Raw genomic sequence first — 15081 nt, 5'->3', positions numbered from 1 at the left:
AGCAGTGTGGTATGTATACTAGCGGCCAGCCGTCTTTCGCGGTCTCCGTCTTTTGCGGTATTGATATTTTAAATATTTTTTTAAATGTTCTATGTAAGGGGTGGGGTATGAACCTTTGGACAGTATTTATTATGGGACATTAGAGCACATCAGACATATCGAATTGAATAAACGCTCAAAACGCTCATTCCAGATCCCTTAATACGCTTAGTATTAAAATGTGAGAGGATATTTACATTTAGAATTGCAATTGAGAAGGTTAGGTGCAATTTCAGTGTTCAAGTATTTTTTTACCTTGGGGTGCACCCCATTTTGAAAGTTGTGGTGCAATTTCATCTGATGCAGCGCAATTAAAGTGCAGTCTCAGAACAATCAATATAAACTTTATATGAGTGACCCAATATATCAGCCAAACCCTCTCCCAGGGTCTGAGCAGGGCCCGGGGGAGGTACTCAAGTTTGGTTTTGGTAGGGGTGTACCGCTGAGAATTTGAAAGTGGACCCATCAATATACCCATTTTTCAAGAATAGTATGGATGATGATGATGATGATGATGATGATGATGATGACGATGATGATGATGACGATGATGATGATAATGATGATGATGATGATGATGGCGATGACGATGTTGATAATGATGGTAATGATGATGATGATAATGATGATGATGATGGTGGTGGTGATGATGATGATGATGATGACATATGGCAAACATATTTCATGTTCAATCTTTTTTAACAGACGTTTGTGATTCTGATATCAAAATCTTACGCAAAGACAGTAAATACAACCTGTCGACACCGTTATACCCTCGTACGTACCCAGACTACATGGACTGCCAATGGGTCATTTCGGCATCAGACAACGGACACATCATAGTAACCTTTCTCGCCTTCGATACCGAATTTTATTACGATTTCATAAACATCGGTTCCGGGCCCGTTGTCACGGGTAATAGTACAGAACACCGATTTTCTGGGAGCGATGCTCCAAACAAAGTAAGCGTCGCTGGTTTCCAGATGTGGATTCAATTTACATCTGATAGAAGATACGGGGAACCTGGAGTGTTGATGGAAATCGAATGGAGTTTAGATCCAGGTTAGTTTCGAAAAACTTTTTTCTTTATGAAAATGTATTTAAAATTTTACCGATAATACAAATGTTGATCAACTCCAAATAAGTAAAAACATAATCTGCAAATGGGCTATTCCAGTTAATGTCCATACACCCCCTATGGAAGACATGAAGGGCTTAGAGCAAGAACTAGCTATGGCCATAATTACATGTTACTCATTTCGGCAACAAATGGATGGTTAATTCTGCCCTCCATAATAAATGCAAGTGACTTTGGGGTATATGCATGGTTACTTAAACTGGAGTGTGAATTTCAAATCAGGGTTACCCGAATGGGTGACTCCATTGTGTAGAACTCCTGTGTAGAAGATTAAGGTCATGTCTTCAATAAGGGGCGTATGGATTTCAAGTGGAATAGCCAATTACATATAGATACCTCCTGTTTACTTTGGAGACAAAAAATGAGTGTTTTGCATCAATCCGATCACAAAAATGCTGTATATGTAATATATAGCATTTTATCCACAACTTTGTTTTAGGGGTCCCTGGTGTTTTTTTTTCAGGCATAAACATGTTCTTGCAACTTTTATTCAGTATTCGGCATTCATGTTCAAACTAGGAATACAGTAAGCAAAAGAATTAGGGTACCAGTTGCATTCACCACTGTATATCCTAAATAAAGACAAATGTGTCAAAATTAAAACAAGCAGGCGATGCCTGTAGTCTTTAGCTCTGATTTAAGACCATTTGTTGAAATTGGTTGAGAATTAAAGAAACAGTGATCCACAAAAATAATGAAGATAGGCCTACGAAATAAAAAGATGCACTTATAATTATGTTCTAATCAATTTGCATCTTCCTCGGGTTTTTGGATCGTCGTGTCTTTACTTCTTGAACAATTTCAACAAATGAGGTCTTAAATTCGAGCTAAAAGATGCAGCTTTTGGCTGTTGGTTCCAATTATGACATATCTGCCTTTGTTTAGGATATACAGGGGATGAACGTAACTGGTACCTTAATTATTTGGCTTACTGTATATTACATCATGAAATTGAAATCAAAATATTGACGTTCTAAACTATCAAGTCGATCACCCCCACAAAATCTGTGAATATGACTTCGAATGGCTTAATCCGATAAGTTTACCATTGACGTGAGCTTTCCATTTCCCGGGTGAACGTGCAATCCCGGAGTGTCAATTTGACCAAGTCATAATGTATATATAAAACATAAATAATATTCAAAAGAAAATAGCAATTTATCCTTGGAATAATCTAATATTGTTATTGCGTAGGTCTGTATGAAGATGATGATTTTGAATATTTATTATAAAACATAAAGTAAGGTTATTAAATAAAGAGAAATATCTTTAATAACCTTACTTTATGTTTATTAAATTAAATTAAATTAAATTAATTTATTTATTAAACTTAAAAGTTTAATAAATAATTTAATTTCGTTATTGTTTAGGTCTGTATAGAGATGATGTTTGTTTTGTTAAATTGCATACTGAAACTTTACAAAGATTGTCATTGAACCATGTTGTTTTTTATATATTTTTGTATAACGGCAGTTGAACATATCATATCGATATCCATTGAACTTGATGTTTATACAAACAAAACATACCCTTGTATTATTATATAGCATCAGACCTTTTGAATATTCGCCGTGTGATGATGTAACAGGATTAGCTACCATAGCAACAGGTTGAAACAATATTTGAATTTATATCCTTCATTAATATATTCTCGTTCATTAATTGGTTAAACGAGTATCATGTGACCAAAAATAGTTTTGCTATTTTGCAAAGCAATCAAAAAGCCGATCGATGAGGGAACGGGGTACTATTCAAAGTACTATCTCCCCGGGAAATAGTTTTCCTATCTCCCTCTGAGCGCGTATGACCGCATAGCCGCGTCGCAGTTCCTAGTGGTCGGTGTAACTCGCCACATACGCGGGATATCAGTACCGATTCCGGGGTATTAATGTGTAGCAAGTCATGTTGTCTTGCGAAGCACACAAGCAGCACAGAAGTGCAGCTAAAATACGGCGGTTTCATGGCATAAATCTGAATTACATCAGGATCAGTATCTTAATTTTGATGGTAAAAATAACAGAGAACATGGTTACTCGTTTCACTGCGGTATTGTAGAGGTATACAACTTTCACGGTAAGCTTATGCGTGCTGTGTGCATGCATGCATGTAGGCTAGGCCTACGTGCATTCAATCAAAACAAAGCAAGGCCAGCCTAGCTTTGACTAGGCCTAGCCTTCATTTATTTTAACCAATCAATGAACAAAGAATATATTAATGAAGGATATAAAACAAATATTTACTGCTCTAAATTCGGGATCTGGTGGAATCTATTGGTCCCCTCGGTGAACTGGAGACCGTGAGCCTACTATTTTCCCTCGACCTGGCGGTCTCGGGAAAATAGTAGGCTCACGGTCTCCAGTTCACCTCGGGACAATAGATTCCACCAGATCCTCATGAGCAGTAAATATTTGTATAATATCGTCACCGTAGCTGGCGTTTAAGGGGGTACTATACCCCTGCCCAATTTTGTGCCCATTTTTTGCATTTTTCTCAAAAAATATACCGCATTGGGGACAAGTAAGATATGTATATTATAGGGGCAAGGACTACAACTACTACGCTGGAAATTTTGTTTCAGCACAGACAATAGTTGCGGAGTTACAGTCAAAAATGAGGGAAAACCAATATTTGATCAATAAATCAATAACTACTTGCTTTGAGGTTCTGAATTTTCAGTACAGTAGTTGTAGTCCTTGCCCCTTTAATATACATATCTTACTTGTCACCAATGTGCTATAATTATTGAGAAAAATGCAAAAATAGGCACAAAATTGGGCAGGGGTGTAGTACCCCCCTAAGGATATATAGTCATATCAATTGCAGGATATGTTGGCACGTCTACACATATTTTAAAAAGCAAACGTTTTTTGGTGATTTTTAGAATTTTGATTTCAGTCAACCACTGATAGGGAAGTCGCGTATAAGTAACAAGTTTACAACTGTATAACTAATGTGTGCTTTCCACTTTCCTGGATAATGTATTTTTTATTTGACCACCACCTTAGGTAAAACGAGATTGCTGCTTTTGCATAAAAACTAATGCTTGATTTAATATAAATCATTTTTACTTATTAGTTATTACTAATTTTTGGACATTCGTAAAATTAGATACTGAATGTTATTTACTCCCTATTCCAGAAAAGTTCAGCACTAATTTTTTTTAGTTAAAAATATTATCCAGTTTTGCCAAAACTAACATAGCTAAATCTAAACCCTTTACCTTTAGTTAGTTAGTTCTAAGTGGCAATGAAAGTCAAATTTTAATATTTGGTCAATTTTTGGAAATATGTTTTCCATATGCTGTGACAATCAAGCCCAAAGACTTGTACAAAGACTAATTTCAAGTTATGCATTCTAAATTTTGGAAAAACACATTTTCTAATCTTTTTCTTAACCAATTATCAAAAATAACATACAATATTAAAATTACGAGCTGACTCTTCTCCAATACTCAAGATGTCGATTCCTTAGACTTGTGCGAAGTCTTAATATTTTGTGGCCAAATTTGTAAAACATGCAAAATCCCGGGCAAAATGCATGTTTTTGGCCTGTTTTCCGTCAGATTGCAAAAATATTAAAATTTGACTTTTATTGCCAGTTAGAACTATAAGGATTAGAATTAAGCTATGTTTCACTTGGCAAAACAGGATAATATTTTTTTTATCCCAAAACATTATTTCTGTATTTTTCTGGAAAAGGGAGTCGCTATGATTGTTAGCGACATTATTAGGTTACTAGCATGAACATTAATGTGTTCGACGATATAGTTGAAATCAATAGAATCTGCAGCTTGCGTCGATTTCGTAAACAAATTTGCTTTTATTATTAATGACCTTCAAACATAGATTCAAATGATTTATGACATTGTATGACAAGCATGAAGTAACAAGTTTGTTATTAATGTACGCTTTCCTCTTCCTGGTTGAACGTGCACAATTATGTGAGTTGGACCTAATTTATATCACATTGCATTATAAAATCAAGCAGCTTATTAGATTTCGAACAAAAGTAACAAAATAGACAATCGATTAAAGACTTTTAATAAACATCAACCCAAAACACTCATCACTACGATTTCCACTGACATCTCCAATACTGAGCCGAGAGCAATTACAGACAGAAGGGCACACACAAATTCACCTAAATTTCAACAAGTTGGTCAAATTTGACATCTCAGATGGATTTATCAATTTAGTCAAAACCCGCCAAAACTTATTAATTGTTTAAAAAACATAACATAAAAAAGAGTTTTAGCCGAATAAGTAACAAGTTTGCTATTAACCTGCGCTTTCCACTTCCCGGTGAAACGTGCAAAAGCGTTACCACACTGAAGAGTGTATAAAAACTAAGAAATAGATATCTGGTTCGTTGTTTGGTTGTTTGTGTTTGGTTTTTAACGATTACATGTAGGCTTTACTTCACGAAGAAAGTGAATTGGACGCATACACAGTTGTAAGTGCATAAACGTCAAATGGCATTAAATAAAACTACATAAGGGAACTGGAATGAGGGTTTTGAGCGTTTTGACAGTATTTTTTGTGGGACATGAGAGCACATCAGACATATCGAATTGCATACTGAATACAAATAATGTCTTTCTGATATCAAATAATTTTCATTTTTTGAGATTCATGATATAATACAAATTTTATGACAAATTATTAAAATTTGATATTTTTAAACTTTTGATATATAACAGTCCTCGAAGTAAATTTTATAAATCTAATGATATATTCTTAAAGTGTATGTAGTTTGGAGGAAAAGACGACGATCAATTGAAAATTTTGACCTTTTATATTGAAGATATGGATTCCCCCTCCCAAGACCTATTTTTGTGGGTGTTTTGGGAAAAAAATCCATATCTTCAATACAAAAGGTCAAAATTTTCAATTGATCGTCGGCTTTTCATCCCATCTACATACCCTTTAAGTATAAATCATCAGATTTATAAAGTTTACTTCGAGTACTGTTAAATATCAAAATATCAATTTTAAATCATTTGCCGTAAAATGTGTATTATATTGCGAATTTCAAAAAATCAAAATTATTTGATATCAGAAGGACATTTTTCGTATTCAGAATGCAATTAGATATGTCTGATGTGCTCTAATGTCGCACAATAAATACTGTCCAAACGTTCATACCCCATCCCTTAAGGGGCGCATCATTTGATTTTCGGGGGGGCATGGGACTTTGTTCGGGCGGTTTTTTTTAATGTTTTACACCGAGTATACCTTTATGCATGGTTAGGTGGGGAGGATTATTTTACTCCTCAGTGGGGCGGAATGGTTTTTGTTTTCGTCTCACTAGTGTTGGGAGAATTTTTTTTCAAACAAACACTCTCATGTCTCACTAGTGTTGGGAGAAGTTTTTTTCAAACAAACACTCTCATACATCCCCCCTGGAAATCAAATGATGCGCCCTAAAATTAATATAGCTTTTGTTTAATAACAAATATTCTTATAGTTGTTTGTAGAGAGAATGAGTTTGGGTGTTTTTCAACGATGGCATGTCTTGACGCAAGCCTGAAATGTGACGGAGTCAGCCAGTGCATGGATAATACAGATGAAAATAATTGCGGTAAAATATTTCTTGTGATATTTTGAGAGAGTACATTATTTTCTTATGCCAATGTTTAAAAAAGCGCAGTGATCTATAGTGTGCTATATGCACAAGCACAACACCTAGACGTTGATCCACAAGCTTCAGCACACTTTACAGATTGTCGCTGACCATGACTACGGCCCCACATCTGCTTCAAAAGCGCACACCCTAGACATTCCATAACCTTCGCAACCAGGATCAGCTCCCCGAGTTTCATACGGGTTACAACGAGGCAAATTAGCAGTAAGTTCCTTGTCCATCAGGGGAATTTCAAGCTAACCCAATTTTTCCACGAGAGCGTACAAGGCACCGCCAGGGCTCGAACCCGCAACCTCTCGCACCATAGTCGAACGCCCAGTATCGATTGAGCTAACTTGACTGCTCAAGTCATTTTTGTAATTTTGATAATTACGAGAAACAAGTAAATTATACAGAAAGAACAGAAAACTTCATTTTACAATATAAGACAACATTTTTGTGCCTTAGAAGTATACGTACATCATGATTTGTAATGCGCTGTAATGTTTGCCACCAAATATTTTACCATAACATGCTAACAACATCTTTTAAAATGTCGTTGCAGTGTTTTTCATATGAAACGTTTCAAAGCGTTTTCATGACATTTGAGCAACCCAGCATTTAAATGTTATTGAACGTTTTGGAAAAGAAAACATGTTTACATCATGTTAAAAAAACACGTTTACAACGTTTTCAAACAGTTTTTTGTTTGGTGGGAGGACAGTGCCTTAAACAGAAGTATACGTACATCACATTAGAGAGTGAAGTTACTGGAACTTTAACGGCAACTTCAAAAATATCGATTCGATTTCTTGCTCAACTTCACTTATATTTCCATCAGGACACAAGCCCATTTTATCTGTTTGCTCTCCCTATCACCCCCCCCACCACCATCACCACCTCTCCATATCATTCCCTCCCTCCATCTATTCATCTCTCCTCACTTTCCCACTCCCCAGTGGCGTTGCCAGGAGTTTTCTTTTAGGAGGGCAAGGACTCCTCTTTGCATTCTCATCGAATTAAATATATCTCCCCGAATGATCCTCATTTTGTTCTTTAAATACTCCCAGATTTGTGAATTTCAACCAACATAATTATTTCTGGATGCTCCTTTTCTGACATTCTTATTTTTTGTAACAAATAGGCCTCCACTTTTAATAATGAATAATTTGGTTGACATACAATACCCATAGGCCTATAATATGCGTATAATAGCGTGGCACATGTTAGACCAGCATTCTGCTGAATTGGGGTACATAATGTAGGCCTAAATGAATAAAATAATAATTAAATAAAATACCTGAACAGTACAAACATATTTGGTTATATAGAGGTGTAACTATAAGACACGCAACGTTGTAAAAAAAATGTTCACAGTAGCTGCAATTCGCAGAAGTTCAGTACACTGCTCGGTCCCGTAAAATCAGGCCATTTTACTGGAACTTAATCCCCTTGGCGTTGAAGTCGAAGCCAAAACTTGGCTCCGCAAGCTCATTTGATGTACGTCATGAGCACACACAAAAGCATATACCAAGTGTGACGTTTTGAACAAAAAATATTTTGATCTAATTCAATCAGTAATTTTCAGCAACATGTGGCATGTTTTTTACCCAAACCAAATTAGATTTCCGATAATTGGTCTATTAACTAGATAATACATAAGTGGTAATTATGTAGTCTATGAGGAAATATCCAAACTATTGTTCTTAATTATGACGTATTTTCATCATAATTTACGGCACACTATAGATTCTCGCGTTAACTTTAACTTCAAGCGGCTTTAATGTGGTTTTGAATACATAATCCTCTATAATCCTCTAGACGTTAAAGTTAAAGTTAAAGTAACTTCATTCCGCAAGCTCTCTATTATCCTTAACTCTCTCCACGCAGAACGCGGGTGTCGCCTGCAGACGACAAGTTTCCAGTTTCTTTTGAAAATTCTAAATTCTAAATTTTCATGACCGTATTCGGAATCAGCATGGAAAATGCTTTAAAATGAGTACAAATAAGCCTAGTATTGCTTCAGTGGTTCTGAAGGTTGATCTTGATATTTTGAGAAAATATCTCAAAACCTGGAACTTTTTATGTTGATGCCTATGGCTAGCACGCAGAGCATTAAAATGAAGATGATGTGTACCATAATGTCTATTCCTGTCTATTTGAACAAATTATAAGGTAAATGACTTTCTAATCCATGTGAAAATGCTATCATCTTGCTATAATACGCACGGAATTATACAAGAATTGCTTTTCTAATCAATTTATCTTCGTAGACTTAATGTCATCCTTGTCCTTCTATGATTCTACTACCTTACGTCTGATTTTACTTAGCGTGTGAACATGAGAAAGTGCTGCAACAAATTAAATTAATCGCTTCTTTGTGCTATAATATGTTCAAAATCTTCTTCAATTAGCTATCATTCTCTGCAGAAAAATTCAATTAAGGACTTCCATAAATCTTTGCCAGGTCTTAGCAGATCCATTAAATAATTTCTTGCTCAGGATTTTGCCATTAATACAAAATTTCTAGTGACTTTTACCTCGCGTCTTTTCACTTTGCCTTGCGGTGACACCTTATGAAAGCATGAATTTATTTTGAACCAATGCTAAAATAATGTTTTCAAATTCATGTATATAAATGTCCGCTTAAAAACCTGTCATATATTGTGTTACGAGTCGTACTGACTCAAAACCAAAATCACCTTTTACCCAAATTCACACGAATGCACAACATAAATACACTGTTTAATTAAGCTAACAAAATCTAAGTCTTTAATTGAAAGTAAGATATGATTGATGCAATATAAGACAACAAATGGGTTACTCCATATGAAATCAAGGAGGCGTCCCACCTGACCCCCTCAGATTTGCTTTATATTTTAGTCATATGTTGTACCTGTAAAAATATTAAAACCTGCAAATTTGAGGTCTGTAGCTCTTGCGGATTTTCTGTGGCAGCCATTTAAAGTTGGAGTAGGGGGTCTAAATTTGGACCCAAAAGTTGCCCTTTAAATAAATTTCATCTTTGGGAGTCTGTGCCTTCTTTATAAAAAGAGAGAGAGGTCTAAGACTTTGTATACACACTAACTGCATGCCCAATTTGTCAAAAAATAAAAAAATAAAAAAATTCTGTAATTGCGCGTTGTGTCACGGGGTCATTAAATATGCAAGAAAAAATGCAAGGTTTTGTAAACTGGCAAGTTTAACCTCTTAAATTCACATTTTTGTCACATTAATTATTTTTGTTATCACTGATGCTATATATAGGATAAATACAATGCATATCAAAAAATTGAGGTCACAACTCATTTACATTTCGAACAGCGCCCTCACGAAGATCACATTTATTGTAAATTCAACATTTTCAGGGTGCCCAAAGTCGATGTGGTCCACTTTCAAAATTTATAAAACATCACTTTTATATAACTACTAGTCTTAAATTCCAACTTTGCTAAGTCCCAGTAATTGTATAGGTTGACTTCATATAAAATAACAAGCCCAAAGTTGACCATTTTCTTATGATTGCATGTAGCGCAAATGTGCCGAATTCGGAAGGCTTGAAAGTCAAATTGGCCCCAATATTGAAAATAAAATAAAATAAAAGTAAATAGGGCCAATAACTACGCATCTAGTCATTTATTTTCAATATTGTGGCCAATTTGACTTTTAAACCTTCCGAATTCGGCACATTTGCAGTACATGCAATCATAAGAAAATGGTCAACTTTGGGCTTGTCGTTTTATATGAAGTCAACCTATAAAATTACTGGGATTGAGCAAAGTTGTAATTTAAGACTAGTAGTCATATAAAAGTGATGTTTTATAAATTTTGTAGGTTGACCACATCGACTTTGGGCCCCTGAAAATGGTGAATTTTGCATTAATTTTCATCTACACCAACTTTAAATGGCTACCATAGAAAATCTGTATATATTGAAAATGAAATGGAAATAAAAGTAAATAGGACCAATAACTACTCGTCTAATCATTTATTTTTAATATTGTGGCCAATTTGACTTTCAAGCCTTCCGAATTCGGCACATTTGCACTACATGCAATTATAAGAAAATGGTCAACTTTGGGCTTGTCATTTTATATGAAGTCAACCTATACAATTACTGGGACTTACCAAAGTTGTAATTCAAGACTAGTAGTTATATAAAAGTGATGTTTTATAAATTTTGAAGGTGGACCACATCGACTTTGGGCCCCTGAAAATGTTGAATTGCAATACATTTCATCTTTGTGAGGGCGCTGTTCGAAATGTAAATGAGTTGTGACCTCAATTTTTTGGATATGCATTGTATTTATCCTATACATAGCATCAGTGATAACAACAAATAATTAATCTGACAAAAAATGTGAATTTAGGGGGGCTAAACTTGCCAGTTTACAAAACATTACATTTTTTCTTGCATATTTAATGACCCCGTGACACAACGCGCAATAACAGAATTTTTTTATTTTTTTTTTTTTGACAAATTGGGCATGCAATTAGTGTGTATACAAAGTTTCAGACCTCTCTTTCTTTTTTTAAAGAAGGCACAGACTCCCAAAGATGAAATTTATTTAAAGGGCAACTCTTTGGTCCAAATTTAGACCCACCTACTCCAACTTTAAATGGCTGCCACAGAAAATCCGTAAGAGCTACAGACCTCAAATTTGCAGGTTTGTAATATTTTGACAGGTACAACATATGACTACAATATAAAGCAAATCTGAAGGGGTCAGGTGGGACGCCTCCTTGATTTCATATGGAGTGACCCAAATATAATTATTCTTTAAGCTAATCAGTACTTACCCAGCAAACACAAAACGTTTTCGACATCATTCGCAAAAGGTTATAAAAGGTTGTCAGAAAACGTTTAAATGTCGGGTTATATAAAGGGTATATTAAGAGTATAAAACGTTTTCATAACCTTAAAAACATTTTTGATAATCTACTGCTCAGCAAACAAAAATGTTTTACAGAAAACGTTTAAATGTCGGGTTATATAAAGGGTATAAAAACGTTTTAATAACATTCCAAAAACATTCTTAAAAACTTGATACAAAACATTCTAAACAGAATGGTATTTTGGGGTTGAAAAAATATTTGCGAACAAATGTTTCCCCAAAATATTTTCAATAACGTTTTAAAAACGTTTTAAAAACGTTTTCATGACCTTTATATAACCCGACATTTAAATGTTATTAAAAGGTTTTGAAAAAACATTTTAAGAACATTTCTGTGTTTGCTGGGTTCAAACATTTTAACATAATGTTATTTAAGTATTGACACAATATTTGGCAAAAATGTTTGTAAAAATAGTTTACAATAACATTTTTTGAAAACATTTAAAAATATTGTTGTAGTGTGTTTTTCATACAAAACGTTTTAAAACGTTATCATGACCTTTATATAACCCGATATTTTAATGTTATTAAAACGTTTTTACCTAAACCAAAAGCCAAAATATAACTTATTTAAAACGTTTTTAAAACGTTTTTGTGTTTGCTGGGTAGCCAGCATTCTTCTTCTTGATGGTAACATAGAGTTTTTGCAATGTTCTGGACGGCTGATGTATATATCCTTATTCACTTGTCCTGCGAAAGTCAGCGAAGTCCATTGTACACTTGCATTGATAAATATCCTTGCGAATAAAATCCTCACACAAAAATGGCGTTGCTTTCTCCAAACACTTATCACCTTGCGCTGCTTTCTCCAAACGCATAACCCCTTGCGCTGCTTTCTCCAAAAATGGTGCCATTCCAACTTTCACACAATATCTTCAGGAAGCAGGACTGCGATGCAGTTGTCCCCACTTATATTGACATTATGTGTTGTATCAAAAAACCAGACTCCAGCAAGTCGACAGAAGAATATATATTCCTTTCTTGGAAGAAGTACGTTCTTTGACGTATTCTAGATTTTCTCCGACAACACTGGCAGGCAGTAGTACATTGACAACATAAAATAGTTCTGGTTCGCAATTTCCTTTCTTTGAAGGAATTGGACTCTAAGCACATTAGCTACCTAGCCCAGATCAACACTATAAACTGTGAAGAATCATGTTTACATTTTCTTATATACAAAGCACTGAAAAAAAACCCCATTCTATATTAATAGGCAATTATTACCTTCACACTATGCTGCTACCTGGGAAATTCCCAAGTCTTAATTATAACATTAACCTTTCACATGACATCACTTCCTGAGGGGAATCCCATATGATGTCATCTTCATTTTACAATCTCAGGGGAATTTCCATATGATCCAAAATTAGAAATGATTCATTTTGTGGTTGGATCAAGTTGATGCAAGAAAGGTGAATTCCTAAAAATGTCACATGAAATAGATTTTAATTGTAAACAAAGATAAATCATAAAATTAAATTACTCAGAGCACATCACAATTGAATATATGAATACAAAACCCACCCAAGTCCATACGTTGGCCAAATTGAGTTAAGCATGGGAAATTGTTGCTATACATAGGCCTGTCATATGTATGAAAGAACAACTCAAATTCATCATCTGTGTCTATTGAGCATGTGAGAAATAGCATGTATGAAAGAACCACCAAATTCCGTGATTTGAGTCTTGTAACACATTGATTGAAATCCAGTATGTAACACATTCATTGCTGGAGAGTGACTTTTGAAAAAACAAATGGGTTTAATAAAGGAACGTGTGTGGTTTATATTACATGGCAGAATGCTTATCAACAGTATACATACCCGTGTGCTTTATTTTGTATTATCTTACTAGTGGTAATCTCACTCAAACATTGTTGTCTTTGTATATGATTCAAAAAACCACCCAAGTCCAAAATTTAAAATGAACCCCACGAAGTCCCTGAAATGCTAATCGTCATACTTAATACAGTTTAACCCACTCATTTGCACGTAAAACTTACCATATTGACCAGGTAAATATAACTGAAGGAATTAAAATGATACACGGTTTTTTTTCTCAAAATCACTTCCCATGGACTTGGGTGGGTTTTGTATTCATGTATTCAATAGTCAGAGCGAAATTTGAGCAACCGAAGAATTTCCCTTGACATTATTACTCAAAAGAAGTCTCCGGCAATCACAACATTATGCCTTACCTATATGTTATAGGAAAATTATTATCAAGCACGAATTACATGGTTTTATTTTAAACAAGCTCATATTGACCATAAAAACGAATAAAAACAGCCGTGTCTCAATGATATTCAAAATTCAGCCGAAATTGTCTGGTGCAATGACGTCCCAGTAATACAATGAAGGCACAAATAACCATGACGTCATTGCCCTTGAATATCGCGTATTGAGAGACGACTATTTTTTATTCGTTTTTATGGTCAATATGAGTTTGTTTTAAATAAAACCATGTGATTCGTTCTTGATAATTATTTTTCTAACATAAGGCATGATGTCGTGATTGCAGGACAAACAAAAATATTCTTTGAAAAGGAATGGTTGTCTACCCGGTTAATATTCCCGAGTAAAGGTGTGATTAAGGTTTTCGTCAACATGGTGGTAAGTATGATACCCAGATGATGATACCACGCCACTGTGTTGACTTGCGGTTAGCACAGCTGTGCGAGTGAACATGACACCACTGCTCGCACATTGCATTGACGGGCATGGTTAAATTTGAATTTGGACTGATATATTTACGATAAAAACGCATTCAAAATGCTAGTCGATTTCACATTTTATGTTACCTACAGAAGGTGTGAATTATCCTTTATGCATACATCACTTTTGTTCTGAAATCGACCAAGTAATAATGACACACGCACAATTCTTAAACAACATCTTTTGCACAGAATTCAATGGGATTTGAAAAGTAAAGTGGCAGTTGAAACTCTAGTGATAACACGTTTGCAGTGCATGATGGGGCTTCCTTAAATCATCCTCTGTATGATACCTGACTTGTTCGAATGTCAAATTTAATGATATTCGAATTTCGACAGTATGTTCGAATTTGAGAATGTCAATGCCTCCAATTTTGATCCATCTGAGCGCTCATCTGAAGGATAAAATGATAACTGTTTTATGCCGAAACGTGAATAATTTACTTTCATAGACTTTACTAAATGTCTGTAATTTCTTCCATATAGACATTTGTGGAAATGATGAGATCGAGATTGGCGTCGACCAAGCTATCAATATATCATCCCCGTTATATCCCGCGTTATATCCAAATTCCATGGATTGTACGTGGACTATAACAACAATCGACGGTAGCATTCGGATCGAATTCGAATTCTTTCGTGTTGAGAAAGGCCAGGACTTCTTATTGGTCGGT

At 34.9% G+C, this 15081-nt stretch overlaps 1 long non-coding RNA gene across 1 annotated transcript; it reads left to right on the top strand.

The window, feature by feature from the left end:
* The first annotated feature begins 789 nt into the window (after nucleotides 1–789).
* LOC140146767 (uncharacterized) lies at nucleotides 790–15081 on the top strand. The gene is made up of 3 exons (XR_011858301.1): nucleotides 790–1101; nucleotides 6644–6757; nucleotides 14894–15081. It is a non-coding gene; the product is annotated as an uncharacterized lncRNA (long non-coding RNA).

The sequence above is a fragment of the Amphiura filiformis genome, chromosome 2 (assembly GCF_039555335.1).
Source record: "Amphiura filiformis chromosome 2, Afil_fr2py, whole genome shotgun sequence".
NCBI classification, from domain to species: domain Eukaryota; kingdom Metazoa; phylum Echinodermata; class Ophiuroidea; order Amphilepidida; family Amphiuridae; genus Amphiura; species Amphiura filiformis.
Note: the sequence above shows the minus strand (reverse complement) of the source record. Positions and strands in the feature narration are given on the sequence as shown.